This window comes from Hippopotamus amphibius, chromosome 7, assembly GCF_030028045.1.
Source record: "Hippopotamus amphibius kiboko isolate mHipAmp2 chromosome 7, mHipAmp2.hap2, whole genome shotgun sequence".
NCBI classification, from domain to species: domain Eukaryota; kingdom Metazoa; phylum Chordata; class Mammalia; order Artiodactyla; family Hippopotamidae; genus Hippopotamus; species Hippopotamus amphibius.
Genome location: NC_080192.1, coordinates 70,684,528 through 70,699,351, shown reverse-complemented (window position 1 = coordinate 70,699,351; position 14,824 = coordinate 70,684,528).

Below are 14,824 nucleotides of genomic sequence, written 5' to 3'. Positions count from 1 at the left end.
CCCCTGAGTTCTAGGCTTTTAACTAACAGCATTTGTTGCTATTTCCACCTGGGACACCAAAAGGGCACTTACTTCCCTCATCACCAGTCATTCTTCCCTCAGTCTTCCCCATCTCTGCAAATAATAACACCATCTCAATTGTTCGAGCCAAAAATCACTAAAATCACACTTGATACTCTTCTACATCAGAGCCATCAGTGATTCCTCCTGGTTATATCACCAAATTATCTCTCCTGTTGTTCAGGTCTCTCCATCTTCATTGCCACCATCCTGACCCAAACTATCATTTATCCCTGGTACTATTTTGGTTTTATTTGTACTAAACAGGACTAATAGGTCTGAGAAGAGCTGAAAACTGGGAGAAGTCATCACAGGCTCTGAGTTGGTGAGTGCAAAAGCAGCAACGGGAGTATCAGGCGATCAAATAGTGTCATGGTCATCTAGCACTGAGGATTTCAGAAATATCCAGCAAATATTTCCTTCCAGAAAGACAAAGTCTTACCTGAAAAGAAAACTGCCAGGTTGAGAAACCAAATTGAGCAGGGAAGTAACACCGGGGGTAAGGGAAAGAGAAGTTTCCAATAGCAGGGAGCGGGGGAAGGTCCCAGATGCAGAACCCAGAAAGTTCAACAGCAAAATACAACATCTGAGATGAGAATACCACCTTGCCAATCAAGACCTGTAGCCCTGTAGGAAATAGAGCAGAAAAACTTTTCTGAACCAAGCTTAGCTCTGAAAGACAGAGAAGTAGCCATATTTGGAGCCCTTCACTATAGCAAGAGGGAGCCCTTAAATCATGAAGCTGGGAAATGTACCCTAGGCCAGTCCTTCACAGAAATGCCCTCACGGTAGTCCAGCTCAGCACATTTCATGTAAACTTTAGAAAGGAAGAGGAGAATATGATCTAGCCACACAAAGTGTTACAAGAGAAAAGTGAACTAAAATACTTTGACAAGAAGACACCAGAAAAATACAGACACAAAGCATTCAGATGAAAACTCTAACCGAACACTTCAAACAAGGCTGAAAGAGATGAAGAAAAGTTAAAGCTTTAAGAAAGGTGCATAAAGCAGAAAAAAAAACAAAAAGCAAAAAAAAACTTGGAATAAAATGGCCAGACAACTATGCAACTGAGAAAGACAATAATTAATTCTAAGAAAAATAAAATACAATGCAGTTAAAAAAAAAAAAAAAGTAATTATATTTTTTAGTCAAAAATACTCATTGAGCATCAAATTTGAGCCAGACATGGTTCTAAACAATGACCTTGACAGATACAGGAAAAAATTAGTCAAAGAAAAAGTCATTTCAGAAATAAAAGTTAAAAGGAATACAAGAGTATAGACCCCATAGAAAGAACAGGTAAATAGGGACTTCCTAGGTGGCACAATGGTTAAGAATCTGCCCACCAATGCAGAGGACATGAGTTCCATCCCTACTCCAGGAAGACCCCACATGCTGCAGAGCAACTAAGCCCATGTGCCACGACTATTGAGTGTGCACACCTAGAGCCTGTGCTCTGCAACAAGAGAAGCCACCTCAATGAGGAGCCTGTGCACCAAAATGAAGAGTAGCCACCGCTCTCTGCAACTAGAGAAAGCCTGTGTGCAGCAACAAAGACCCAATGCAGCCAATAAATAAATAAATTTATATTTTAAAAAAAGGTAAATAAAGGTTAGGAAGGAGAATAATGAAGATAATCCAATAAAAGTAAATTTATATATTGCAAGAAGCTGATAAAGATAAAAGATGAGCAAAAGAGACCCAAACATACTTGGAGTCTCTAAAGAAGAAAATAAGCAATGAAGCGGAACATTTAAAACTATACAGTTTGTTTTTATTAATGACAATATGTATACACATTTGCAAAACAGTTGCTCATGTGCAGGCAATAGCTTGTTGACTTGGCTGGGCAACGCTCAGAGTGTTCTGGATTTTCAAGACTCCAAGACAGTTGAACTTTCAACTATGACAATGTGGGTTTTGCATTCCAGGTGTGCCCTTACAAGCCATGTGTGGTAGATTCTTTGTCAGAGGGGAAAGTGGCAGCAATCATTACCACTCCCTGTAGCCACCCCTTGTGTCCCATCCAATAAGGCTGGGCCACATGACCTACTTCGGCCAATGGGAGAACAGCAAATATGATGCAAGCTAGATTTAGAAAGTGCCTGTACTTGCCCTCATGCTACTTTTAGAACTCAGCCACCTTGTACAAGTCCTGCTGAATAATGAGACTTATGGCTATGTCCCCATCACCCAGCTGCCATTGAACTCTCTTCCTCTTCACCAGATACGAGGCACTTTGGCCATCCAGCCCGCGCTGAGCCAGCCAACTCACAAAACTATGAGAAATAAATGTTGCTGTTTTAAATCATAAGTTTTGTGGCAGTTTATGATGCAGCAAAAACTATATACTACATGATTTTAGGTGAGTTTCTTCATCTGAGTCAGTTTTCTCATCTATAATGTGGAGATAAAACAATTACCCTTGGAGAGTTCTTTTGAGGATTAAATGAGAAAATATATGTGAAGTTCTTGGCACAAGGTAAATACTCAACATAAGAAAAACAAATGACCTCTACCGGCTGGAATGGTGGCAGCCCTCCGGCTGGGGTGCACTGTTTTAGTGTTTTATAAGCAGTTCTCAAATCTAGAATGCCAGAGGAAGCCCATGAAAAGCACTGGAAGGATGGGACAGCGGAGGTCAAGATCCCGAGGTGCATGCCCCAGCCCACAGCACTAGCCACTGGGGGGCCGGGGGGGGGGGGGTGATGCACTCTAGGCTATTCCCTGCTGCCACCCCCACCACCCCTGTCCCCCACCCCTGCGCCCCCCAGGGATGGATGCAGGAGCACTCAGTGACTTAGCTGGCTCCTCCCGGAGTATAAAGTATGGACCTCTGCCATACAAGGAAAAGGACAACCCCCACAGGCAGGATGGATAGCCAAATCGAATCAATGTATCACAGATTGCCTAAAGACCAGAGTCCCTAATAACAGTGGGTGCCCACCGGGCCCTGGGTCCTGGCAAATAGTAAACATCCTCGTATACCTCACGCCCACGGCCACCTCAAAGGAAAGTGCCCTTGCTCTCGCCATTTTACATGCAAGGAAGGGAAGAAAGCTGAGGCTCAGAGAAATGTATTTGTCCAGGATTATTCTGGAGCCCAGCCCAGTCTCCTTCCAGCTCCGAGGTTTGAAACACCTCCCCTCAACCCTCACCCCCCATGTAGGGAGCTGGAAGCCAGGAGGAGCTGCGGCGGGTCGGGGTACCCGGCAGATAAGTGCTGCCTTCCCCACGGGGCCAAGGGTGAGGAACTGGGTTTACCACCGACTTTGAAGGTAAGGAAGGAGTCGCTGGCCTCAGTCTGTATGAGAGAATATGCAGCGGACGGTGGGCACAGGCCGGGAGCGACTTGAAAAGTGAAGTATAACCTTGGTCTGATAGGAAAGCGGGTAACGGGCGGTTTCTGGGCAGAAAAGAAGGGCTCGGGACTGGATGGTCTCGAAGGTCCCCCCCCCAGGCAGGAGGCTCCGCCACCAGGGACCCTCATTTGCGCACCTGGAGCGGCCTGAACCTAGCAACCGGGAGCTCCTCCCCAGGCCTGGCTTCCCGCTCCCTCCCGGGTCTCCCCGCCACATTTCACTCCCCGCCCAAGGTCGCTGGCGAGGGAGGAGCGGGAAATGACCCCGAGCGGCGCCCTCGGTGCAGCCCCGCAGCCTTAGCTTCGTCGCGCTGCTGTCTTCGCTCCCGGACCCAGGGCGCTGCGAGGCCACCTGGTCCGGCATCACTAACTCAGGTCGGCGACATCCGCACGCACACTGTCTTCCGGAGAGTGCCGACCGCTCTGAACAAAACAGCCTCGTTCCCTACTCTTACCGCCTCCCAGCCCCACAGTCCCTTCAGTTCTGGATTAAACTTGTACGGCATCCCGCCCTGGCATCGCTGCAGAGCTCAAATCACCTTCCGCTAAGAAGAAGGCGACCGCGGAGGCGAGAGGGGTGGTGGCCACGCCCCCGGGGAGGATAGTGGGCGGGGCATGCAAATTAACGGGCGCTTCCGCCCAGGGGAGATGAGCGCAAAAAAAGGATGCGAAAAGTTACTAATAAGTCAAGAGGCGAAGAAAAATGTCTGCGAAAGAGGCTAATGGTTTCGATATAGTATTCACATAAGGAAGGAGGTGAGATTTAGACCAAGGATGAAGTGAGCTAAAGATGCATGAAAGAAAGGAGGACTTGGAGAGGGGCGGGGTCTGAGTATTTGACAGGCTCTTTGCTTTGTATAATGTAACATTAAGCGGAGTTTCGAAGTTAAGAAATGGACTGTGATCTACTGGTATGCATATTAGACTTCAGCGAAGGACATGGTGTATCCGTCTTTTCTAACCGGCTGTCTCTGAGTTATTTTTTATCATAAACGGGCCATCTAGTAGGTAGAATGGTTCTCTGAATTCTCTGAGCTGCTCTAGCAAATTCACAAAACCCCAGGAGGCAGTGGTTGAGTCATCAGATCTGTAACTGCATAGGTGACAGCCTGAACTTCTGACTGGCATTTGAAGGGGGCGGGGATCACCTCTGGACAGAGTCTTTAGCCTGTGGAATCTGACGCTATCGCCCAGAAGATAAGGTCAGAATGGAGTGAATTGCTTGGTGGAATTGGTGTCAGAATCTGACCCACCTTAACTTCCTTTCTCCCACTTCAAACATTCTTCAAATAAAGTTCTTATCTTTGTGAACTACCTCAAAGCTACTTGAAGCCTGACATAAATGAGTATGCAAGCCCACGGATTTCTCAAGTATCACATGTGGCATTGGGCCCAGGGCTTAGCAGTTCTGGCCTTTCATGATTCTGTGACACGAGAGGTTTAGTGGACAAAGTGTGTCCACAGGGAATACAAAATAATAAAGAATACCCAAATAAACAGAGGCACAGACCACATCCACACATTGAAAGATGTCAGTTCTCAAACTGACTTAAAGGTTCAGTGAATCCCAACCAAAATCGCAAGTGTTTCTTTGGAAATTGTTGAGCCAAATTTAAAATGTACATGGAAAACAAAATGCTAATAATAATGACATAATCAAATAAGGAAAAGATAGGGAGAGGACTTGCTCTGGCAGCTGTAAAGATATATAATGAACTATAGTAATTAAGACAGAATGGTATTGGTGCAAAGGTACAACAGAACCCAGAAGCGCAACCATAAACAGATGGACACTTGGTCAATAACTGCTGAAGAGAAACAATAAGCCCAAAATGGAGTTACTTGTGCTAAGCCCCACCGAGACTTAATACCTAACCTGATTATAGTTTCAGCCTCTCCCAGGAGTGGAATTTTAAACCAATCGGTCTGGAATTACCTGGTCAGCTCCAGTGAGATAATCTGCCTAAACTCCCTGCCTTCCTCCAAGGGACCGTGACCTTGCCTGAAATAATCCACTCTTAACTTCCTTGTCCCACCCTCTTTCTGCCCCTAAAAACCTTCCAATTTGTTCAACTCCTCAGAGCCCCTTTCCATTTGCTAGAAGGGAAGCTGCCAGATTATCGAATAAAGCCAACTAGATCTTCAAATTTGCTCAGCTGAATTCTGTTTTTTAAGGTAATGAAAGCAGCACTTCGGAGCAGCGAGGAAGACAGATTTCTCAATAAAGGCTGTTGAGGAAATATGATCTCTGTATGGGAAAACAAATGAAGTAGGATGCCTACCTCACAGCTTGGACAGAAATCAATTCCACTTGCTTTTACAGGATATCCTATGAGAATATATCTTTATGATCTATGGCAGTGGTTCTCAGTCAGGGACAACATTGCCCCCCAGGGGACATTTGACAATGTCTGGAGACATTTTTGGTTGTTAAAACTGGGGGTAGATGGTTGCTACTGGCATCTAGCGGGTAGAGACCAAGGATGCTGCCAAACATCCTTACAATGCACAGGACAACCTCTACAACAAGTAGTGTAGTATTCAATAGTGCTGAGGTGGAGAAACTCTGGTCCAAGGTCAGGAAATTACATCTTACATAAAAAAAAGTTCTAATTCTAATAGTTTAATTGCTAAGTTGGACAACATTAAAATTAAGAACATCTGCCCATCAAAAGATACCGCCAAGGAAATGAAAACGCAAGGCACAGAGTAAGAGATCTCATACATTCAGAGCCAGCAAAGGGCTCATGTGCAGAATACAGATAAGGAAAAATGGCAACAAGTCAACAGAAAAATGTTCCAGAGACCTCCACCAACACTTCACAAAGAGAAAATCCAAATGACTGATAGATATTAGGAAAGGTACTCAGTATCATTGTAAACATGGGAATGTTATTCATTTAAATTGCTACAATTAGATACAGAATTTAAGGCCAGATAATTCCAAGTGTTAGACAGAATGGAAAGCACTAGAAAGCTTCTGGGGGAGGATTTAAGTTGATAGAGCTTGAAAAACACTTGGTGTTACTGTGTCTGATAAAAGGGAACGCACCATGCTGTGTAACATGCAACATGGACATTCCTTTCCTGGGCATACAGTCTATAGGGATGCAGGCTCATGTACATCAGGAGATGTACGTAAGAATATTCATGACAATGTTGTTTAAAATGGCCCTGGACTGGATGCCCATGAATGGATAAATGATGTGTGATTGTGTATGTATGTATATATGTATATTTTTTTCATAGAATGGAACACCATAGAGCCATGAATACGAATGCACTGTGGTGAAATTCAGAACAAAAGAAGTATATGCTATACAATTCCATTTATGTAAAATTCAAACAAAATAAACCAGGCAACTCTCATATTTTGAGATTTATATTTAAGTGATAAACTATAAAGAGCGAGGAGGATGAGATTACCATAAAAATCATGCTGGTGAGGGAGTTCAGAAGGAAAGGAGCCAGGCTTCCGGGGTGTGGCAGTGTTTTATTTACCAACCTGAACGGTGGTTTGGTAGACAATTCCTTTGTGACAAATCATTGTGCTGTAGATTTTTGTTTCATGCACATTTCTGCATGTGTGCTATATTTTACAATTTGAGAATGGTACGTTTTATCTTTAAAATGTTCCAGACTAAATAATATGGTTTAGGTTATAGACAGAGTCCCAAAGTGTTCCTAAATCACCTTAAAAACTGATTGGACTTGTTTCTCCTGGGAGCCTGGAGCTATGAAATGATGAGTTTCTAAAACCCAAAAGCCTGCGACAAAGAGGCGTGGCTTCCTGCTTCCCAGCTTCCCTGCTCCTAGGGGCCTGGCGGAGAAGTTTGAGCTGTAAAGAAGTTGGGATTCTTTTCCTGGAGCTGAGTAAAACCTACCCCTCACTAGGGCTCCTTCCTTCCTTCCCGCCTTCCTTCCTTTTGAGGCTCTAGGCAGGCGAACCTCTGCTCTCTGTGGGCCTACAGGTCTTCTACTTACACAACCGCAAAGACTTGTAGACTTGAGGACGTGAGAGTTTCATCTGTTTGTGGAAATTTCTCTCAGTATACTAGGGGTGACTCTAGGTAAGAGGTGAACCAATCCTGTTGCTCTTTTGTGCTCTTGTTTGCTGGCCTTGGCCTTGGGCGCACTAGTTGGGAGGGAGGTGGCTTGAGGTGCAAACGGGAGGGGGCTGGGTGAGAAGCACAACTGAGGCAGGTGGGACTCCTTGGTTCTGGGCTTTCCAGAGGACCTAGACATGTGGAGGTAAAGTGTGGAGGGCCCTTCTTCACTCCCGTATTCAGCAAGTACATATTAGACAACTACTTTAGGTCAAGCACAATTTGATACAATAAGGAGACAGCAGTGCAAAAGGAATCTCAGCTTGGTGAAGGATTTCTTCCTTTCTCTCTTTCTTTCTTCCTTTCTTCCTTTCTTTCTTTCTTTCTTCCTTTCTTCCTTTCTTTCTTTCTTTCTTTCTTTCTTTCTTTCTTTCTTTCTTTCTTTCTTTTATTTAATTAAAAAAGTTTTTAGTTTTTGGCTGTGCAGCAAGGCATGCAGGGATCTTAGTTCCCCCACCAGGGAGCAAACCCACACCCCCTGCAGTGGAAGCTCGGAGTCTTAACCACTGGACCGCCAGGGAGTTCCCTTGGTGAGGGATTTCTATTCGAGGTGAGATGGAAAATAGACCAAATTCTTCAATTAAATTGTATGTCAGATGCAGCATCAGCATTGCCTGGGACCGCAGGAGAAATGCAGAATCTCAGGCCCCACGCCAGACTCATTGAATCCGAATCAGCATTTTTAACAATATCTGGAAGCAATGTGTTAGGTGATGGTAAGTGCCATGAAGAAAAATCAGGGAAGGGGCCTAGGGTGTTTCCGGGGTGCGGGGAGGGGCAGTCAAACCTGTGAGAAGGTGATATTCCAACTAAGGCATGGGAAAGGGGAGTCCTCCCCTGAGACGTATAGGTAAAGAGCTCTGTGGACTCAGAGAAGGTGAAGTACAAGGCCCTGAGACTAGAGTCCCTTCCGGCAGGGAAAACTGTGGCTGGAAGGGAGAAACAAGGAGATGGTTATCAGAGAGAAACCAGAGACCTCAGGGCAGTGAGACAGCCAATAGCGGCGGCGCTTTGTAGGCACCCTTGGGAATTTGGGCTTCCTTCTGCCTGAAGCAGCGAACCTGAGGGATTTTGAGCAGAGGAGTGATATTAGCCAGGATTATGTTGCATTCAAAGAACTATTCTGGCTGCTGGTTTGGAAATAGACTCAGCTGAGCAGAAGCTGGAAGGCCAGTTAAGAGGTGACAGCCGTGATTCAGCAGAGATTTGGTCCGGCCCCGCAGGAGCAGCGTGGGTGGAGAGACATGGTCCGATTCTGGATGCATTTTGAAAGCAGAGCAGGCAGGACCTGCTGTTGGCGCGGCCCACGAGGTGTGAGGGGAGCCGCGAGTGTCTCCTGGGGTTCTGGTCTGAGCCAAGGAAGAAAGGACGGGAGTTGAGGGAGATGGAGAGCCTGCAGGCAGTTCGAGCTCCCCAAACACCCCACAAGTTTCTTTGGAGAAGAGTGGACTGGAATCTCGGCGACGGAGTTGGGGAGGGGGGCGGGGATGGGAGCTCTGAGCATTAGGAAGTGCTTTAGAGAGCTTGGTTTCAACTGAACGTGGTTTGTTTATTTATTTTTTTATTTATTTATGCTTCCTACTGTCTAGCGTAGCCAAGTTTGTCTTAATATAGAGCATCCCAACTAAAAACAAAGCCAAAGGGGCAGTGATGAGGCTGAGCAGGAGGCCTGAAAGTGATAACCTAGCAGACTGTGAGGAAAGGTAGAAGTTAATGGGGGTTGGGAGTAGAGACCAGAGGGAGCGTGGATTCTGTAAAGGATGGGGCGTGTGTGTGTTGGGGGCGGGGGTGGGGCGGCAGTTGCGGCTGGTCCTTGGAGACTGAGGAATAGATAGAGGTCAGACGTGGGTGGCCTGGGAACTTACCAAAGACTATTTTAGAGCAATAAGGAAAAGAGGGGCTTGGCTGGAGGCATCCAGTCGTCCCTCGGTATCCTTGGGGATGGGTCCCAGGATGCCCCCCATCCCCGTACTCAAGTCCCTTGTATAAAATGGTGCAGGCCAATGAATACAGTCTGGCCTCGGTATCCCCGGTTTCCGAGCGCCGAGCTCGGAGCGCCGGCTGTAATCAGACTGACTGTAAAAAGGTTTCACTGGCTGCTTCCTGGAGAACGACGCAAGGGTGGGTGAAATGGGGTGGAGGCTGATCTGCGGCGCCGGTGAGGAGACAGGGCTTGAACTGGGGAGGCGGCAGCCAGGACCCAGGGCAGAGGGTCATTCCAGAAGCGTGTAGTAGGTAAAATAGGCCGGGCTTGGTGGGCCTGACGGTGCATGCCTTTTCTGCGTATATCCGAGCCCTATCTAAGCAGGTCCTGCTTCCCCGCCTCTGTCCCCTCCCATCCACCTCCCAGTGGACAGCCCTGTACCTCTCCTCTTTCTCTTTTTACCAGCATTTGTCTTGGCTGTTTTGCATATTTGGGCGGGGCGGGGAGGGATGGGGGCTGGGGGGGAGGCGGTGTCGGTGGTGGTATTTTCTGGCCTTCACACTACACTGCAAGCTTCCCCAGGGCAGAGAACATGTCTGTTTAGTTCACATATGTGTCCAGTGACGAGCAGAGCACCTGGCTCGGGATATGTGCTCGCTGAACAAGTGTCACGGGCGGCCGAGAACATGCAACATCGCACCAGTTTGCATCTTACATGACAGCGTTCCTTGCACACAGGAAACTGAGACCTGAGAGAATAAGACAGGGATGTAAGTCAACAGTGTAAGTGGCCCGCCTGGCTCCAGATGCAAGGTTGCCCGCAGTTGTAACCTGCTCAAAGGCACTCAGACTGGAAGGGGGCGGGGAAGGTGGAACCCAATCTCCTGCTGTGCCTGGGGAGGGAGAGTCCCGCCCCACGGCGGGGGGGTGGGGGGGGGTTGCATTCCACCCTCCTCCCCCAGGCTGGATGCCCCGGGCACTCACCTACCATCCTGAACTAACAGATCATCACTGTCCACATTTTCACTCTTCCTCATCCTTCCATATTGAAGTGACCAGAAGCCTCTCTGAAATTACATTTCACCTAGCCAGAATCCAGAATCCATTTGAACCCTCGACAAAAAAAATGAACCCCTCTCCTGTTAAATTCCTTTCTCACTTCAGATTCTGTTTAGGGGAGGAAGTTTTCCTCTTGGCCAGTAATGTTTCAGAAGCAGATGCTTCCCAAGGAGGAGGGCTCTAGCCCGGCAGCAACCCCTCTCTGGGCCAGCACCCTGCAGTGCCCTACGGACCCAGGTTGCAGGGTGTCTGCAAACCACTGCTGCTTTGTTGGCCCTAGCTAAAAACTAGGAGCATCTACATTTGCAGAGATCTGATTTTTTTTTTTTTTTTAAAGAATCATGGGGAAAAAAGGAGGGGAGGCAGTTAGAATTCCCTGGTGGTCCAGTGGTTAGGACTCTGAGCTTTCACAGCAGAAGGCCTGGGTTTGATTCCTGGTTGGGAAGCTAAGATCCTGCAAGCCTCCCAGCATGGCCGGGGTAAAAAACAAAAATAATTATGGTCCACACCTGTTTTGTCACACAAAGCCCCTCTCTTAAAGATAAGGTAGAGAAATAGACTCTTGTGCATTTTGCGCACTGAAATAGAAAATTGGTCTGAATACACTGTTTGGGAAGAAAAGTTGAGTTGCAAACCAGAATGTACAATCTGACCTCACGTCTGTTTGATCAGAGTTTTAGTCTGCAGTAACGCAGTAATATGGTGAGTAGTTATCTCTGGAGAGTGAAATCAGCAGAGTCTGATTTTACAGAGTATATGACTGCTGTGACTTTTTACATTTAGCACAAACAGGTATTTATTTTAATTAACTGAAAAGATAAAAACACTAAAGTAAAACAAAGTTCTCAGAATAGACCATCAGTAGCACATTAAATGCTGTGGGCTGTCATTCCAGCATCCTGATGAGAATATTAGTGGCCGACAGGCACTGCCCAGTCGCTCTGTATTCATCACTTTTAATCCTCAGCACCTAGAAGGTTGCTACCAATATTGGAGTGATTAAGTAAGCAGTCTCTGGACCCTCTGCCTGGGTTCAAATCTTGGCTCTTCCACTTTCTGGCTATGTGAACTTAAGTAAGTTATTTAAACTTTAACACAGTTTCCTTATTTTTTAAAAAAAGAATAACAATAGGTCTGGATTTTACTACAATAAGTAGCATCTTCCTTTGTTCTCTTACCCCAGCTATGAGATTAAAATATACATGTGTATGTGTGTGTCTGTGTGTATATATACATACATACACATTGTGTGTGTGAGAGAAAATGTTTGATGATCCTATTATTATTATTAATTTTTCTTTTGAGTCTTCATTGCTGCGTGCAAGCTTTCTCTAGTTATGGTGAGCTTCTCAGACGCAGTGGCTTCTCTGCAGCACATGGGCTCAAGAGCTGTGGCTCACGGGCTTAGTTGCTCTCTGGCATGTGGGATCTTCCCAGACCAGGGCTGGAACCCGTGTCTCCCACATTGGCAGGCAGATTCTTAACCACTGCACCACCAGGGAAGTCTGATGATCCCTGTTTCTCTCTTGGCACATAAGCACAGGGACTAGCCAGTTCTGTTTTTGTAGAATTTACGAATAATTTTAGTTTAATTTATTTGCCTGATGTTCTGTCTTCTTAAAATGACGATTTTCTTATTTTTATTACACAAGTAATAATATTTATGGCAAAAAAAAAACCCCACAAAGTACAGTTAAGTAAGAAAAACTAAAATCACCTATAATCCCCAAACCTAGCGATAACCACTAATAAATTTTAGACATTGATGATGTATTTCCAGATCCTCAAATTTACAGTTTTAGGACTCATTTTCCTAGTCCATTATATTTTATGATTCTCAGTCTATGTCAAAACCATATTTTTTTATTGAAGTATAGTTGACTTACAATGTTGTGCCAATCTCTGCTGTACAGCAAAGTGACTCAGCTTTACACATATATACATTCTTTTTTAATATTCTTTTGCATTATGGTTTATCCCAGGAGATTTGATATAGTTCCCTTGCTATACAGTAGGACCTTATCGTTCATCCATTCTAAATGTAATACTGTGTATCTACCAACCCCAAATTCCCAGTCCATCCCTCTCCTTCCTCCCCTCCCCTTTGGCAACCACAAGCCTGATCTCTGTGTCTGTGAGTCTGTTTCTGTTTTGTAGATAAGTTCATTTGTGCCATATTTCAGATCCCATATATAAATGATATCATGTGGTATTTGTCTTTCTCTTTCTAGCTTGTTTCACGAAGTATGACAATCTCTAGTTGCATCCATATTGCTGCAAATGGCATTATTTCATTCTTTTTTATGGCTGAGTAGTATTCCATTGTATATATGTACCACATCTTCTTTACCTATTCTTCTGTCAATGGACATTTAGGTTGCTTCCATGTCCTGGCTGTTGTAAATAGTGCTGCAGTGAACATTGAGGTGCATGTATCTTTTTGAATTATAGTTTTGTCCAGGTGTATGCCCAGGAGTGGGATTGCTGGATCATATGGTAACTCTATTTTTAGTTTTTTAAGGAACCTCCATACTGTTTTCCATAGTGGCTTCACCAACTTACATTTCCACCAACAGTGTAGGAGCGTTCTCTTTTCTCCACACCCTCTTCAGCATTTGTTATTTGTAGACTTTTTAATGATGGACATTCGGGGGGAGGGGGTTGTCTGTTTGTTTGTTCTGTTTGGTTTGTTTTAATTTATTTATTCGCTGTGTTGGGTCTTCATTGCTGCATGTGGGCTTTCTCTAGTTGCACCAAGTGGGGGCTACTCAGTTGTGGTGCATGGGCTTCTCAGTGCAGTGGCTTCTCTTGTTGCAGAGAATGGGCTCTAGGCACATGGGCTTCAGTAGTTGTGGCATGTGGGCTCAATAGTTGTGGCTCTCGGGCTTAGTTGCTCTGTGGCATATGGGATCTTCCCAAATCAGGGATCGAACCCATGTCCCCTGCATTGGCAGGCGGATTCTTAACCACTGCATCACCAGGGAAGTCCCAATGATGGACATCCTGACCAATGTGAGGTGGTACCTCATTTGATTTGCATTTCTCTAATAATTAGTAATACTGAATATCTTTAGATGTGTCTACTAGCTATCTGTATATCTTCTTTGGAGAAATATCTATTAAGGTCTTCTGCCCATTTTTTGATTGGGTTGATTGTTTCAAAACCATGTATTTTCAAAATCATTTGCTTTATGGTATTTACAGTACACAATTATAATATACTCTCCACTAGAAATTTGAGAACCTGATCTTTTGAAGGAAAAAGCATACATTCATAGCAAAGCAATTAACAAAAAAGCTTTTTCTTCATCTTCCTTGGCAGAAATTGGTCCATAGTCAACATAATGGAAGATTCTAAGACTTATGACCCTTTTCAACATGAACTTCAGGATTATATTAGAAAGCAGAGAGCCAGAGGATTACAGCCAGAGGTTTGCTTTAGAAAGGGGACAGAAGACTCTGCATACAGAGAAAAGGACCACACTGCACCCAGACCTCCAATGCTGGAGCAGAGATTCCCCTTCAGGAGGCCTCACAAGTCCCCCAGTTCCTACAAAAGGCCAAAGACAGTGGAAAGCCACTTACCCCCACTGTCCAATATTCATCACTTTGAAACAAGACTGGAACCTGTAAATCACTGTCAGAAAAAACATGACCATTTCTTCAATAACTGGTGGTTTCCAAGCCCACCTGTGCAAGGAATGATCACTGGCCCCCACGCAGCACAACACAGAGAAGAGGCCTGCTGCCTCTCGGAGGACCACACCAGCCTCCATCAGGCAAGAGATCAAGACAGAGGCTGGAGGAGAAGGTCCAGGGAGAAGGGAGGAGGAGGACAAGGCGAGGAGGAGCAGGTAGAGTGGAAGAGGAAGCACCACAGGGACGAAGAGGATGTAAATTCCCACAAAGACAACAGGAGGAAGGTCAAGGTGGAGTCAGGCAGCTCAGAGAAGTCCAAATGCAGAAAGAAGAGTGCCCATGATTGGGACACCATGAAGGAGGGAAGAAGGTCCAGTAGAGAGAAGAAGCATCCTGGAGCCCAGAAGTGGGACTTGTGGGATGAAGCTATCCTTGGTGGTCGTTACTGATGCTGGAGATTTGGGTCCTGGATATGAAATAATTTGGATCCATTGGAAAGGCTGGATTAAATGGTATTGAAGCAATTCAATGGCCACACTTCAAAGAATATAAAATTAGATCTCCACCTCAGATTCTGTTCAAATATGAAACCCAGTTGGTTTAAAGATATCAATGTAAAAGACTAAAAATATAAAAGTATTAGAAGACAATATAGGAAAATTGTTTTCAGTC